Source organism: Actinia tenebrosa, unplaced genomic scaffold (assembly GCF_029948245.1).
Source record: "Actinia tenebrosa isolate PJP-AT-01 unplaced genomic scaffold, QUT_ActTen_1.0 PGA_scaffold3__52_contigs__length_22856419, whole genome shotgun sequence".
Taxonomy (NCBI): Eukaryota; Metazoa; Cnidaria; class Anthozoa; order Actiniaria; family Actiniidae; genus Actinia; species Actinia tenebrosa.
The window spans coordinates 6,144,803-6,159,784 of record NW_028292580.1 but is presented as its reverse complement, the minus strand read 5'-3'; positions in this window follow the sequence as shown (position 1 = coordinate 6,159,784).

Genomic DNA, 14,982 nt, shown 5'->3' with positions numbered 1-14,982 from the left:
AATATATGAACCCGCACGTAAAGGAAGAAGACTTCCATTATTACTTAGGGGAGATTTACTACCAGGGGGATGAGTGGCACGATACCGGAATTTGGGTAAAGGTTGGGGGTTTAGGATTGGTTATGTGTACCCTTAACATTAACCTACGGAATAGCTGTAATCTTGGGTTTAGGATTGTAGATGAGGCCAACGCCCCACTTTTACCATATAGGAAAAAGGTAAATAGCAGGCACCCATCACACTTCACGTATGAGGCTTCGACATCGAGTGCGGAAAACCAGTCGCCGGTGACTTTTCATATGATAGTCAATTGTCAATATGCGAAGCTTCAACTTCGTCCCAGCGACGTCATCCCAGGCACCAGCTATAAAGGCTTTGTCGTATTTAATGCCACGACGTCAAAGGGCAGCGTGGTGGATGCTACCTGGAATCATAAGACCATTAGCACCATGACTGCCATACCCTTGATACCAAATTATCAAGGCGGTGCGAATACTATCTTTACTTATCCCCAGTCGAGGACGCCTCGGGCGCCTGACGACGATAAGCCCCCAGTAATACACAAGGATAAGATTAACCCTTCATCTTCTTCAGGAGTACCACTCCAATAGCGACAACCAAGATCCAAATGTTATTCCCCACGAACTTTAACAGTTCTCCGCCGGCCCTAAGTGCCAAGGAAACAACCGAACCCAGCAGCCCAGGAAGACCGGCTGCCATCTTTTTTCCCAAGTCCGTCAGCCCACTGCCTAATTTCTTCACGCCCGCGCCCGTAGCCTTAAGCGTGGATAGGATAACTCCTACTACGGTGCTAATAGCGACCGCAAATGCCAGTGGAACGCCATACTTCAAAAGGGCTCTTTTTACCTTTTCCTTGGTGGTAAGCCCCAGCTCCTTTTCCAATTTTTCCTTTTGCGCCCGTAATTCCGCAAGGCGCACCTCTAGATCTTCTGTTTCCCTTTGGGCAGCCTCCCTTTCCTCTTCGGTACGAGTTTGGTCCGCAACTACTTCTTGCTGCCGCTCTATTTGCCCCTCCAGGTCTTCGATAGCCTGATCTCTTTGCCGGATTTGTTCCTCCTTAGTATTAATTTCAGCCATTAACCGCCGCCGCTCCACCAAAGAGCCAGCTATGGTAGTTTGTAGGTCCTTAGCGTCGTCTCTTGTTAAGTCCAACTCCTGCAGGGCAAGGTTAAGAGCCCTTTGGGCTTGGTTTCTTTCGCGACGAATTTTGGTTCTTTGGTCTACCAACTCAGTTATTTCTTGATTTTTAAATTCGACCTCCCTTCTATGTGCGTCGGCAAGCCGTTGGTTTTGCTTCATGTATTCTTCCTCCCTTTCTTCCAACGTTTCTCGCAGCGCCTCAACGGAGGCGCCTGAGCCTTTAGCCTCCTCCAGGTCTCTTTGCGCTTTATCTCTTTCACGCAGGGCTTTATCCAACTGGTTCCTTATTTCTATCATCCTTTCGTTACCGAACTTTTTTTCAGCATCGACAATTAGCTGAGTTTGCTTTGCGTATTCTTCCTCCCTTTCTTTTAACGTTTTTTGCAGTTCGATAGCGCGTTTTTCTAGCGCAATCCTTTCGTTCAATGCTTCCAAGCCTTCTAACATGCTTCTAGTGGCACGCTGGAAGCCCTTTAATCTTGAGACGTCGCCCCTAACGTCACCATTCTCATCAAAGAGGGGTTGCGGTTTCGTCCAGCGGTCTTTGTCGGGAAATCTCAGGTCTTGGACGCTTATTAGGACTTTGTTTCTGCGTTCTGTGAGCCTTACCTCGTCAGCATCAAGGTGGGTGTAGCGCAGCTCTAGCTCCTGCTTTGCCCACTCTACGGTTTCCCGCGCGGCTGCTTCCGGCTCGTCTATGTTTTGAAGCTCTAAGTATTCGGGGATGGGTTTGCTGGGGTTTTTCGACTGCCACATGCGCCTTAGAGCGTTCTTAGCACTTTCCCATCTACCACCATACTTGTTTTCTAGGGCTGCGTCGTAAACTAGGGGGTCGGTATCCGCGCCTTTAGTCCATGCGTCGAATTCGTCGTCGTTAATGTCAACTTGACCTTCTTCGGTAAGGGGATCAAAATCCGTTCCTTCTACTTCCATTATATATGATAAGCTCAAAGTTAAACCCCAACGTATTACCTAAGCAGGTTGGCGGACTGAAAGCAGAACGCACCTTTCACCGGGTCACATTCACGCCTTCTAGCGCGAAACCAGGAGAGACGCTGTATGTAGGCGTACCCCGCCTAACGGATAACCTAGTCTTAGTTCCTGGCACCTTGGCGTTAAGGTTCGACCTAGCGGTGCAGTCAAGCCCCACAGACGAAAGGATTATCGTTAACAACGTGGGTCGCAACATTGTTTCTAAGATGCGCGTAAAGTTCGCCGGGGAATCCTTGCTGGACTTAAATAGGTACGATCTGTATACCACGTACAAAGACTTATGGTTAACAGCATTTGACCGCGCGCAAAGGATAGAACAAGGAATTGGTAGTGTCATTCTACGTAAGGTCCGCACACCTACGAAAACGCAACCTACTGACGGCAGCGGAGAAACCGCAGTGGCAGACGCAAAGCGAATAAAGACAGCCTATGGTAGCAAGTATGTCATACCACTGGACTTTGAAGTAATCACGAATCACGGCGCGTATTACCCAAGACAGTTATCCGAGCTACAGTTTGAAGTAACTTTAGCAGATGCTAATAACATTATTGGTGGGCTAAGCACTGCACTTACCACAACAACCCCATACTCTATTACCAACTTAGAGCTACAGTATGAGACCGTGTACAGCGAAGAGCTGGCCCGTAGCGCCGGTATGGAATATAGTGCCGGAAAGGCATTCCTTTACGACCACGTAGTGATGTATAAGACATTTAGCTTCTTGGATAAGACGGATGAGGTTATCAACCAAAGCATTAACCTCCCCCGAAGAAGTCTTACGGGGTTGATGTTGGTGTTTGCTAAGCCCTACGAGGCCGGTAAGCGTGACTCCGAAGACTTTCACAACCCCAACATTACTAACGTAGGGGTCAACATAAACGGCGTTCCAAACAAGGTCTACTCCCAGGGGATAAAGCCCGCAGACGTGTACAGAGAGGCCATGCGCAAGTTTGGCGACCAAATTAGCCCCGAGGAATTCTTTAAGGATAAGTATGCGCTGTGGATTGACACGCGCACCATTAACGACGAAGACCTACATGGTCAGGGTTTACGTCTAGTAAATACGCAGGATGGCATAACATTGGAGATCAAACGCACCAAAAACGCCAGTGCGGGCGACGGCGATAAGATAAACTGCTACGTCTTCGTCGTGTCTGACGCGCAACTGAGCGTAGAAATGAATCAGCTAAAGAGCGTTGCCTATTGATCCACTCGCTGCGCTCCCTCATCCGAGAAAGGATGAAAAATATCCCTTACGTATAATATGCTTCGCGTATTTCAAAACAACGAAACCAAACTGCAATGCATAGTGCAAGGCGACAAACTGTACTTCAAAGCAAAGGAAGTGGCTTTAGCGTTGGGCTATGAGCGCCCCAGAGATGCAATTAAGGATCACGTCTCTGATAAATACAAGAAAAGGTTGGATGAGCTAAGGGGGGCTCCAAATCACCGCTCCCTTGCTAACGCACAGCCACATTCCGTGTTCATTTCCGAACCTGGTTTGTATCAGCTAATATTTAGCTCCAGGCTGCCAAAAGCCGTGGAGTTTCGGGATTGGGTCTTTGAGGAAGTTCTTCCGACTTTAAGAAAGACGGGTAAGTATGAAATAGAAAGGCGGTTTGGCGGTCCAAACAAGTTGGTATTCAAAATAGAAAATGAATTCGACCTACATAAAAAGGTGGTGAACTACATCCGCAGGTTTTACCCCCAAATGCTCGTGACCCCTGGTCTAGGCGAACTGCAGGATTCGGACGGCAAACGTATAAAGTGCTAGCAGAAAGGATATCAACGCGGTCAACCCGACCTGCTCATCCTGAATGCACACCTACGTTACCGTGGATTCTGCGTGGAGCTGAAGACCCCTAAAGGCAACGGGGTATTATCTGAGGACCAACGCCGCCTCTTACGAAGGTACGAAGAAAACGGTTATAAGGTAATGATTAGCAGCGACTACGACGTCATTTGCAGGGAGATCGCGGAGTATGCAGAGCGCCTACGAATTCCTTGCAGGTGGTGCTGTAAGGCCTTCAAGACCTCGGAGACCTTGGCAACGCACTTAAAGATATTCCATAGGTATAATGAGCCTGCGGCAAATACATTGGCGAGATCTGATAGAAGGTATTGCGTATGAAATAAAAAATTATGTCGTCTTCGAGGATATCAACCGCTTGCGGCTGGTCCTCAAAGACAGTGACGGCATAGAGTATTCCCTGTGGGCGCCTGATAGGGTCAGGTACGTCATACAGGGCGAGGAATTCACCCATCTGCGCTCGCATGGTAAGAAGAATGGGAGGTGGGAGTTCGACATTGAAAGGAGGGTCACTCCATCTCCTCTTTGTAGTTAAGCGCGTCTGCTAAAGTCCGCTGCGTTTTAGGATCCGCGGAGCACCAATGCCCCACAAAGGATCCTTCGGGGAATACCTTGCCACAATGAAGGCAGGTGTATTTTTTCTCCTCACGAATTGCGGGGGTTTCAGAGATTATGCAGTCGCTTGGTAGTTCGCATGTAATACAGTCCATATATTGAAAGGGCGATTAGGAATCCTCCAAAGAATGCGGCTGCGTAGGCTAGCATATACCTTTAAAAGGGGTCCTTATTTTTATTGTTTTGTTAAATGTTGATCCCTAACAAACAACAAGAAAAATAAGATCAGGATTTGAGACTCTTTGCACAAACCCTGCTTTACTATTAAAGGCCCCAAGAAATGCTATTGCGTATCATATATTTCAAAGAGTGTCTCAGAATGTTGACAATAAGGTTAAATCTTTGTTAAGGATGCCTGGAAACTATTTAAAAAGTGTCTTAGAATGTTGACAATAAGGTTAAATCTTTGTTAAGGATGCCTGGAAACTATTTAAAAAGTGTCTTAGAATGTTGACAATAAGGTTAAATCTTTGTTAAGGATGCCCGGAAACTATTTCAAAGAGTGTCTCAGAATGTTGACAATAAGGTTAAATCTTTGTTAAGACAATTGAAGATATGTTCCTCTTCTCTAACACAACCACAACGATCGCACTCCTGCCTCCAATACTCCCTTTTAGTCCACGGAACGCCTTCGGCGCGTTCAAAAGAGGGGAAAGTACGGACTATCTTCTTATGGTAATCTATGCGATTCCTTAAGTAATCCTCTTTATGCGGGCAGCGACACATCAAATCCGCACATTGGTAGCAATCCACGCCTTCCAAGTCGTAAGCGCGGGAGAGAAACCTATAATTCACTTCATGCGTTCTCCGGTGCGTCTGTAAACGTTGACGACTACTAAGTATCTTATTACAGAAACTACACTGTCTGGTTCGATTACAGACGCCCCTTTTCAGATGCTGCTGCATTTCAAAGGGGTTGGGGAATTCCTTATTACAGTCCTTACAAAGCCCACAAATGCGTTTATCCTGATGTTGTTGCATCTTTTGAACGGTGCTGAATTCCTTACCGCAATCCTTACAAACCTTACTAATTGGCTTCTTTGTACAAACGCCGCGACGAACGTGGTATTGAAGTCTTTGTTTGGTGCTGAACACCTTCTTACACAACAAGCAGTCCATATATACTTAACAATATCTTAGCCTCCATTTAACATCCTTAACAAAGATTTAACCTAAACGTCAACATTCTGAGACACTCTTTGAAATAGTTTCCAGGCATCCTTCACCTACGTGAATAACCGCACCTGGACGGGCATAGGAGTGAAAGACGACGACTTCTTCGTAGATATCTTAGACCCTAACGAGTTATCCAGCCATCTTAAGTTCTGGCACAAACAATTCCCTAAAGATACGCAGACACTCCTCATACTGGATGACATCGCCTGCGGGGACGACGTAAAAAGACGCACCTCCGAATTAGTGAAGCTCGCCTTCAGCGGTAGACACGACAATATCAGCGTTTGGTTGCTCTCGCAGCAGCTTACCAGCGTCTCTAAGCCTTTTAGGGAAAACATAGGTTTACTTGTCGTATTTTATACTCCGAGCAAGTCTGACCTGGAAACCATCTTAAGCGACTATGGCGGTGAGATATCCAAGGAACAGTTACACGAATACATGCGGCACCTAAAAACGCACCAACATTCCAAGATGATCTTGTCTTTGAGGTTTCCGTACGAGGTTGGAATCTATGATTCCTAATGTATATGGATATTGAGCAGCTCTTAGATGAAGTCCCCACACAGTTAGACGAAAGTAACCTCAAGGAACAACTTAACATCCTTGTGTCATCTGGGAAGTGCAAAGAAATGATAGGCAAGGAACTTACCCATGAGCAGGTTAATAAGTTGTCGGAAGAGGAGGTTAAGAAGTTCCATAAGAGGTACGAGGCCGCCCTTGCAAGTAAGACCACGGACGCCGTAGCAGACTCCGCCATTAAGCTGGCAACTAAATTGCTTGGACTTGCGCTGCCCATAGACGACGTGGAGCAACTGCGGAAGGACATAAGCGAGGACTATGTCATCGCCCAAGAACTTAAGATAACCTGCGGGTGGTTGTCGTTGAAGTGTGGTAAGTTAATGGCAGTCGCCTCTGCGGCACTTCACGTAGCTCAGCATGTCGACTTGAAGGAACTTACGGCCTCTTGGAAGGACTTCAAGAAGGACAGAGAAGTCGAAAAGGTCTTCCAGGCGGCACTTGCTGAGGTACCTGATCAAGTCGCCTCAAGTACTTAGTTAAGTCATCCCTAAGTACTTGGTCAGGTCGCGCCCAGGTTATTTCCAAGTCGTCCTTAAGTACTTATCAAGTCCTTCAAGTCCTTAGATATAAATGAGTGAACCAGAGTCGAAGGTAGAGCAGCCCCAAGAGGAGCAGAAAATTACCAAGGCTAAATCTCCAGGCAGAGTCGCCGCCGGAAAGAAGCTCGCGGAGATGAACAGGAAGAACAAAGCAAAGAAAGAAGAAAAGGTGGAGGAAAAAGAAGAGGAATCCTTTATTAATCCTGGGTACGTCATCGGCGCGTTAGGAGTTGCTATAGCAGCAGGCAGCCTCTACTTACAATGGTGGGCTACGAAGCCAAAAGTAGAATCCCCAACATATCACACACCCGTGACGCCTCAACCCGCACCTAAAAGTAGGATCCCCGTAATGGAGTGATAACCTTCTCACTCTGTAATATAATGTCAACCGCGTTATTGAAAACTGTTGAAGAAGCAGCTATCATTACTTCCATCGTTGCGGGTATTGGTTGGGTAGGTAAGAAAGTGCTCAAAGAAGACTTTACTAAAGACCCAAGCAAGAGCTTCGCTAATTTTGCTAAGATGACCGCTGCCGTAGGCGGGGCTATCATGGTAAAGGATTACCTACGGAAGGAAAAGTACCTGCCTAACATATAAATGGCTAGCGTGGTCGCAGGTGGAGTTATTGCAGCTTTAGCATTCACTGGAGCTAATTATGGTGGTCAGTATTTGGATAGATTAGTTAGAGGTGATCGCAGCGGAGATTTAGCCGCCGAAAGGAAGAGACACGACTTAGCGCTGGAGAAATATCAAAGGGACGTGGCGGCTTGGAATGAAAAAAGACAAGCTTACAGGGATTGGTTGGACAAGAACTACCAAGACAAGATACAGGCGGATAAGAACTTCGAAAATACAGACTACGCCTTTAAACTTTATGCGCAAGCACACCCCGCGGCATTAACGGGGTTGAGAAAGCCTCAGTTTAAGAATTACTATCAGCCTTCTAAGAAACAAAAAGATAGTGAGCTGGTCTTTGTAGGAGTCGCAGGGCTGGCAGGAGGCGTAGCTTTGGCGTACTTAGTCTAAGCTACGCTTAGCCTCTAGTGGCGCCTTTGGCGCCTAGAATATAATGATTGTCTTTTTGGAAAGCGACAAGAATGACTTTACCACTTATCTGAATCCCCCCATCAAAGCCCATAAGGTTAGGCTGGTTAGTTGTTCTTTGTACAATTCTTGGTATAATTTAGTCAATGCCTTGGTCACTGAGCATAAAGGCGGCAGCAATTATCAAGGTGTAATGCTGCCCGATGGACATTACACGCCAATCACCCTTGCTAAGGAGCTCGCCAAGCGCGGTTATACTCTCACCACGGGATTACCGCACGAAATGACCCTCAAACATAATATGCCAAACTATTCAGTAACTTTTGGAAAGTCTGACCCATTGGGATCTTTATTATGTGCCTCGGGCAAGACGATTACCGACACAGCCATACCCGTGAAATGGAAAGTCGCATCTTCTTACGAAGTCTATTGCGATTTAGTCCATAGTTACAACAATGGAGAAAAGTCTTCTCTTATGTCCAAGTTTCTGCCCAAAGGTAATCCATTTGACCCAGTAGAATACACTCCCATTTCTTTGAGCTGTGATTTGTCTAATTTGGTAGAAAGCATAAACATCACCATTAAGGTGGACGGAAAGACGGTGGATTTCAACGGGCGAAAGATCAATCTCGTTTTGGAATTCATATAATGGGCCGCGTAGAGGACAAACTCAAAAGGATTTACTATGGGCCTGAAGGCTATTGGAAAGGAGCGTCGGCCATCAAGAAACTCGCGATCGCGGCCAGGGTATCAGAAGAAACGGCTAAGAACTGGCTAAGAAAACAAACCCTCTGGCAGGTTTATCTTCCCGTGCCCAAGTACATTCCCAGGCCCAGCTTCACCGTAAATGCCCCCAACGAAGTTCATCAGGCGGACTTGCTTTTCTTACCGCACGATAAGGTGAGAAAAAAGACCTATAGGTACGCTTTGACCGTAGTCGATATCGCAAGCAGATACAAGGACGCCGAACCCATGACCAGCAAGGATTCTGGGGAAGTCGCAGAAGCCCTAGGTAGGATTTATAAGCGCGTCTTGAAATGGCCTAAGCTGCTGCAAGTGGATGCGGGGACAGAGTTCATGGGCGTCGTTACTAAGACCCTGAAGGACCACGACACTAAAATTAGGAGAGCCGAGGCAGAGTACCACAGGGGCCAGAGCATTGTCGAAAGATTCAATAAGACCCTGGCCGAGCGTCTCTTTGGGTACCAGTATTGGAAAGAGCTGGAAGATCCCTCCAAACGCAACAGGGAATGGACTCAGAGGCTCCCCCAGGTCGTCGCGGCTTTGAACAACGAGGCGGCCAGGGCTACGGGAACGAGACCTAAGGATGCTATGAAGAAGAAACACGTGGAACACAAGTCCTACGTCAGAAGTTCGAGGGCGGTCGGACTGAAGGAAAAAAAGCTCCCCCGCAACATAGTGGTCAGATACCTCTATCAGCCGGGGGAACTCGAAGGTGGCAGTAAGAGAGCCACGGATCCTAACTGGTCCCTGAAAACGTATGAGATTTCGAAGTCCGTCACCAAGGAAGGGCAACCCGTGTTGTATTACCTAGATGGCCCAAGTCGTGGATTTGTCAAGGAAGAGCTGCTCATAGTCCCCAAAGACTCAGAGTAGTGCTGCTCCACGCGCCCGATTACACTCTAGGCATGTCAGTCTTACGTTACCTCTGCAATGCCCGCGTTTATTATTTATACGATCCACGGAGAACTGCTGATCGTCATTTGGGTCAAACCTCCATAGTAGTGGTATGTTACACTTGGCACACCTTGCCCCTTTCTTATAGACGTCGTCCACGCATAGGTCGAACGTCATATTTTTTTCTTCGTCGTGTCTTTTGTAGCGAAGGAGTTTCTTAGCAATGTTTTCTTTGGCTACGTCCTCTGGCGTCTTATCGTAGCGCAATTGCGGACCCCAGGCTCTTTTTAACTGCTTGGCATATTCTACGCGGCTTACGGCGGTGTAGATAAGGTTGCTCCAACACAGCCGCTGGTCTATGATCCATAAGGTTTCTTTTATGGTAAGCCCTTGCGCGCTGTGGACTGTCATGCAATAGCCTAAGCGCCAATCTGGATGGGAGGTTATTTTTTCCACCTTTTCTATGGGTACCCAGGCTTTGTCATGCGTTACCGCGTTCTGCAGTTGGATGTCGGTACCAGGTACCCAGACGTCTCTTTTTTGCATGCGGGTGTCGTGGGGTTTGTAGCAAACAGGTACGAGATGCGTAGGGAAGCGCTCTCGGTGTATATTTAGCAAATCCTTTTGTATGCGAGACTGTGCTGCGCGTTTGCTGCTCAGCACCAGATCCTTTGGATGCCAGGCGTATAGAAAGTCCTCGTAGGACTTCGCTCGTACGCGTTTGCGCAGTGTTTTGCATTGCTCGGCATCACTGAGGCCCCGAAGTTCTGCTTTCAGGTTTCTTATTTGATCCTTACTGCGGTAGTCGGCGTTAATTTCCTCCGCATGGTCTACGAACCCCTTTAGCCATTCGTGGGGCATTTCTCCGGCTATTGGAGGAGGCTGGCAGGGATCTCCTGCGAATATTACTTGACATTTCCCGCGAAGGAACTCTACGAACTCCTGCAGGATTTCTAAAGGAACGGTGCAAATCTCATCCCAAAGTATCACCGGAGGTATGTCGTGGATGGCTTCTGGTACCCACTTTTGGCCATTCCAACGAAAGAAGCTGTGGTAGGTTTGTGCGTCGTAGCCCATTTCGCAGAGTTCTCTTTCCAAACGATGCGTTGGCGTTAGCACCTTTATCTTAGGAAAGAGTTCTAACACACGCGTCGTCTTACCGCTGCCCCCCGTACCGTACAGATAGGAAAAGCGTTGGTAGGAAATAGGATCGGCAACGGAAGGCAGCGGCTCCACAGTGGGCGTTACGGTGCCCTGGGTGTGCTCGCCGTGATATTCTACGCGTGCCCTCCAGGCTTTTATTTCTTCATCTTTGACGCGCCACTGGCCACTTTCTGCGAGTTCATCGGCAGTGTAGAATTCCTTCATCTTCTCTAAGACGTGCGGTTTCACGTACAAGGAATCCGTGGCTACGCGTGGAATGTCTTCTTTGTCAAACCGCAGGAGCATTGCGAGAAGGTTAATGTGCGCGTAGGCTAACATGCTGGCACGCAGATGGTAATACTGCGGTCGATGGTCCTGGTAGTAACACAGCGCATTCCATTCGTGCAGCTTATCGTCGACAATGTAGTCCCATTTCTCTACGGACACCATCGTTCCTTTGTCATGCGCACGTTTTATGAGGAAGCTTAACTCGCCGGCGTCCGTTATTAGGCGCCGCTGCATATGTTTCTCTCCTTCCTTAGCGCCCTGCGTGAACTTTCCTATGACCACGCGCGCTGTGGGGTTATGCTCCGGTAACCATTGCGTGAAGGCGCTGTGACAAAGTATGGCTTCATGCGCTGTGTATTTTAAAAGTTTGCGCTCTTCAAAGAACTTCAATAAGGGCACCGGTATCCATTCTTTCTCTTGCAGGTGCTTCCCATACCACGCATAGATTATGGGGTGCAGAGCCGCTGCTAATTTCCAGGTGGTCAACCGTACAAACCCCGTTGCTGGGGCGTCGTAGTGACCATCCAACGCAACACGAAAGAACTGCGAATCTGGATGTCCGTAACGGTCGTAATATTCCTTACAATCTCCCAGGCCTTTGAAGCTTGCGGGGTAACAATGTTTCATATCCAGCGACACGTATTCGTCTTCATCGTACTCCATGTTCCACAGACCACCGTGCCCGTGTTCTACACAAGCTTTAGCTATATCTTTGAACTCCTCCGGTGTGGATTTCCACCCGTTTCTTTTCTTTGCGGCTAAGAAGTCCAAACTGCGACTGCTAAGCACTTCGTCAGAGAAGTCTTCTCCTAAAGTCTCGCAGGCGCTTTGAATGCGCAGCTGTTCCACTTCAGGACGATACAAGGTGCCGTCTTGGGTCATAAATCGACTTCCCTCCGTATCCATTAACCAAATGGAATTCTCGTGCATTAGTTCTGCAAGCGGTGACTCCTTGTAAACGCGCGTCTCCTTCTTCTTTGGGAACCTTAACTCCCTCCACGCATGTGCGTTATGCTGGTAAATTACGATAGGCGCACCCCGGCCCCCATACTTGTGCGTCCCGGAGTAGATGAAGCCGTCGGTGATGTCTTTCACGTGTATGCGCCTTTCTAAAGCAACCTCTAACTTCTTGATGTTTTCAATGGTGGCTCCTGCTCTACGAGTAGCATGCTCCCATTTCCTGATGGCTTCTCTTCTCTTCAACGTAAGCTTACCTCCCCTAGAGGAATCCTCGAAGAACTCTCTAACTAACTTACCCACGCAGTTACCCGGATGCCGCATTGGTTTGAGCTTCTTAACGTCCGGGTTCTTAATTTCATACGCACCGTAAATAACCACGGTGACCGGGTAAGCAACTTCGTAGAACAACATGTCGATGCCCACCAGCGCCCCAGGACGCGTGTCCTTGTTTAAAACGAACAGGTCCTTCTTGCCAGACGCCCGTATTGGATTCCTGCCCTTTTCTATTATCCACTCGCCGTCTAAATACTTTATAAACGTCAACTCCAGGCGGTAATTACCTTCGGGCATCAAGCCAATTATTCTTTCTGCTCTTTCCTCGTCCATCGTCTCGTCTGTATCTCCCTCCATAAATGTCGTGAAGGCAAAGTCGGCGTCTAAGCGGTCCAGCACCTGAGTTCGCAGTCGGCGCACAGTCTTGTTACTAATGCTTTTGATGGTGTTCATCTATATCTAAGGAATATTTTATCCTCCGTTTGCGACACAAATATTTTAACCTTCGCAAACATAGCAGCAGTAAGGAAATCTTCGCGCAACATATAACAGAACACGGGTAATTCCCGCGGGGGACGCTAGTGCGTAAACACGGGTAATTCCCGGGCAATTCCGAATGGTGACCGCGAGTCCCCCTTACTACTACTATCTTGCTCGTGCTGCTGGTGTAAGTGAAGGAGAAAACATATGTATTTTTCATAAAAACAAAGTTATGAAAAGCGATCGACGGTGTTCCTGTCCTTCGACGTGGGGACACAGCAAAACACTACACAAACATCCAATTCCAACACGAATGTTTAGAATTTTGGACATAGCTGGTGAAAAGAAAAATGGATATAAACCTGGCACAAGATGGTGCAACAAATGTCAACAAACTGCGGACGCAATGTTAACGGCGAAAGATGAAACGCCGACTACGAAGACATTGAGAAAAAGGGTAAGCTTACGAAATAATTTCAAACCATCGACAGTCAAAATATGAACAATAAACAATGGTAAAAAATTTCACTGATAGGTTTCCGACCAAATCATCGATAACAACTATGTCAAAACACGAAGGAGACTACAATATGACAATAATATAAACCATCAGGTAAATGAAAATGAATAAAAACGAGTTTTAAAATGCATGGATGATTCAGTTTAAAATTGAAATTCATTTTTTTTCTGTAGAATGAAAACATGTATCTAGAAAAAAAAACACCCTCTCCACCAGAAATCAAAACGAAAAAGGTAGTAGTTTTTATGTGGATAAACTGAAGTCTCAGTGATTAACAATTATCATATTATTATTATTATTTAAGTTATTAAAAAAATAATAGAGTGCATGCACTAAAACCGTGAACATTAAATAGTACTAATTAGTACTACTTCATGCAGAATCCTTTATTTTCTATTGTTTAATTATCACTATTTAAAGCTAAAAATTAGTATTTGTTTCACGGATTTAGTGTGAGCACTCTAATAAAATAAAGCAAAAAATAATTTAAAAAATTAGTGGTTTTTAAAAACCCGTGAAACAACTAATACTATTTACTATCTAATAGCAGGTATTGAACAATAGAAAACAAAAGACTTTAAGCGGAATAGCACTAAATAAATGAGTATGAATTTCACAAATTTATGAAAACCTCTCTAATATTAATAAATATAAATAAATAAAAAATTAACATATAATTAAATATATGAATTATGTAAGTAAATAAATAAATTGGAACAAGTCTCTAACAACAACAACTTTATTGTATCATTTTTCTCCTTTTTATAATAAAGTGCAAACAATATATATGTGAAATATTAGTAATGCTAAGTTATACTGTTTTATGCTAATTATATTGTTCAGGTAATACTATTCTGTACAATTTAGTAATAGTGTTTCAACGATATATTGTTTCCACTGTGTTTCTTTTATTTTACAGTTTCGAAAACTTGTTACAGCTTGCTGGGGATAAACCATATATCCCTATACTTTATACATTTACATATAGCATACTATTATTTTTTTTACCGTGTTTTTCTTCTTATTATTTATTATTATTATGGTCCTGGGGTCGAGACAAAGATTCATATACCCCTGCAGTGGGAGTACCGTCTCCACTCAGATTATCTGTCTAACAAAATTTAAAATTATTATAAGAATGGTCAGGTACTCGTGGAATCTGGTGTTTGGAAAGAAACTGGAAAACTGGAAAAGTCTGAGACAATGAAAGGTAATGATGGTATTTCAATTCTGTTATGCAGCATACATAAATAAAATTTCATCATAGGTTTTAGTTGCAAATAATCTCCAGAGCAATAAACATTAAAGCAATAGATTTAGCATTAAATAACATGTTGAGGGCATTTAATCCATGAAATAGAAATTGCTTGTAAAAGTATTATTATAACAGTCAAACAGACTCAAAAGAAAACAATGGAACAGAGTGTTAGTGTAATATCTATTACACAGGTTTAATGACCTCACAATATGATGTAGTAACTCTAGTACTATACTCTAAGTACATTACAACTATTTTTAACAACCACATCTTTGCCCTTGACACAAACACTCACATAAAGCTGCATGTTTATATCTAAAGAAAACATTTATATTACAGGAAGTATTAGTGGGAGCACTATATATTAATTTTACAAATTAATGTTCACACACAAACAAAATTTATGTTTTCAGGCATGACGTTTGAAAACCTTGTGGCTAAATTCCAGTGTGCCTTGTACAACCACTATCAGACCATGGGACCAGACCTGTACAATCCTAAACT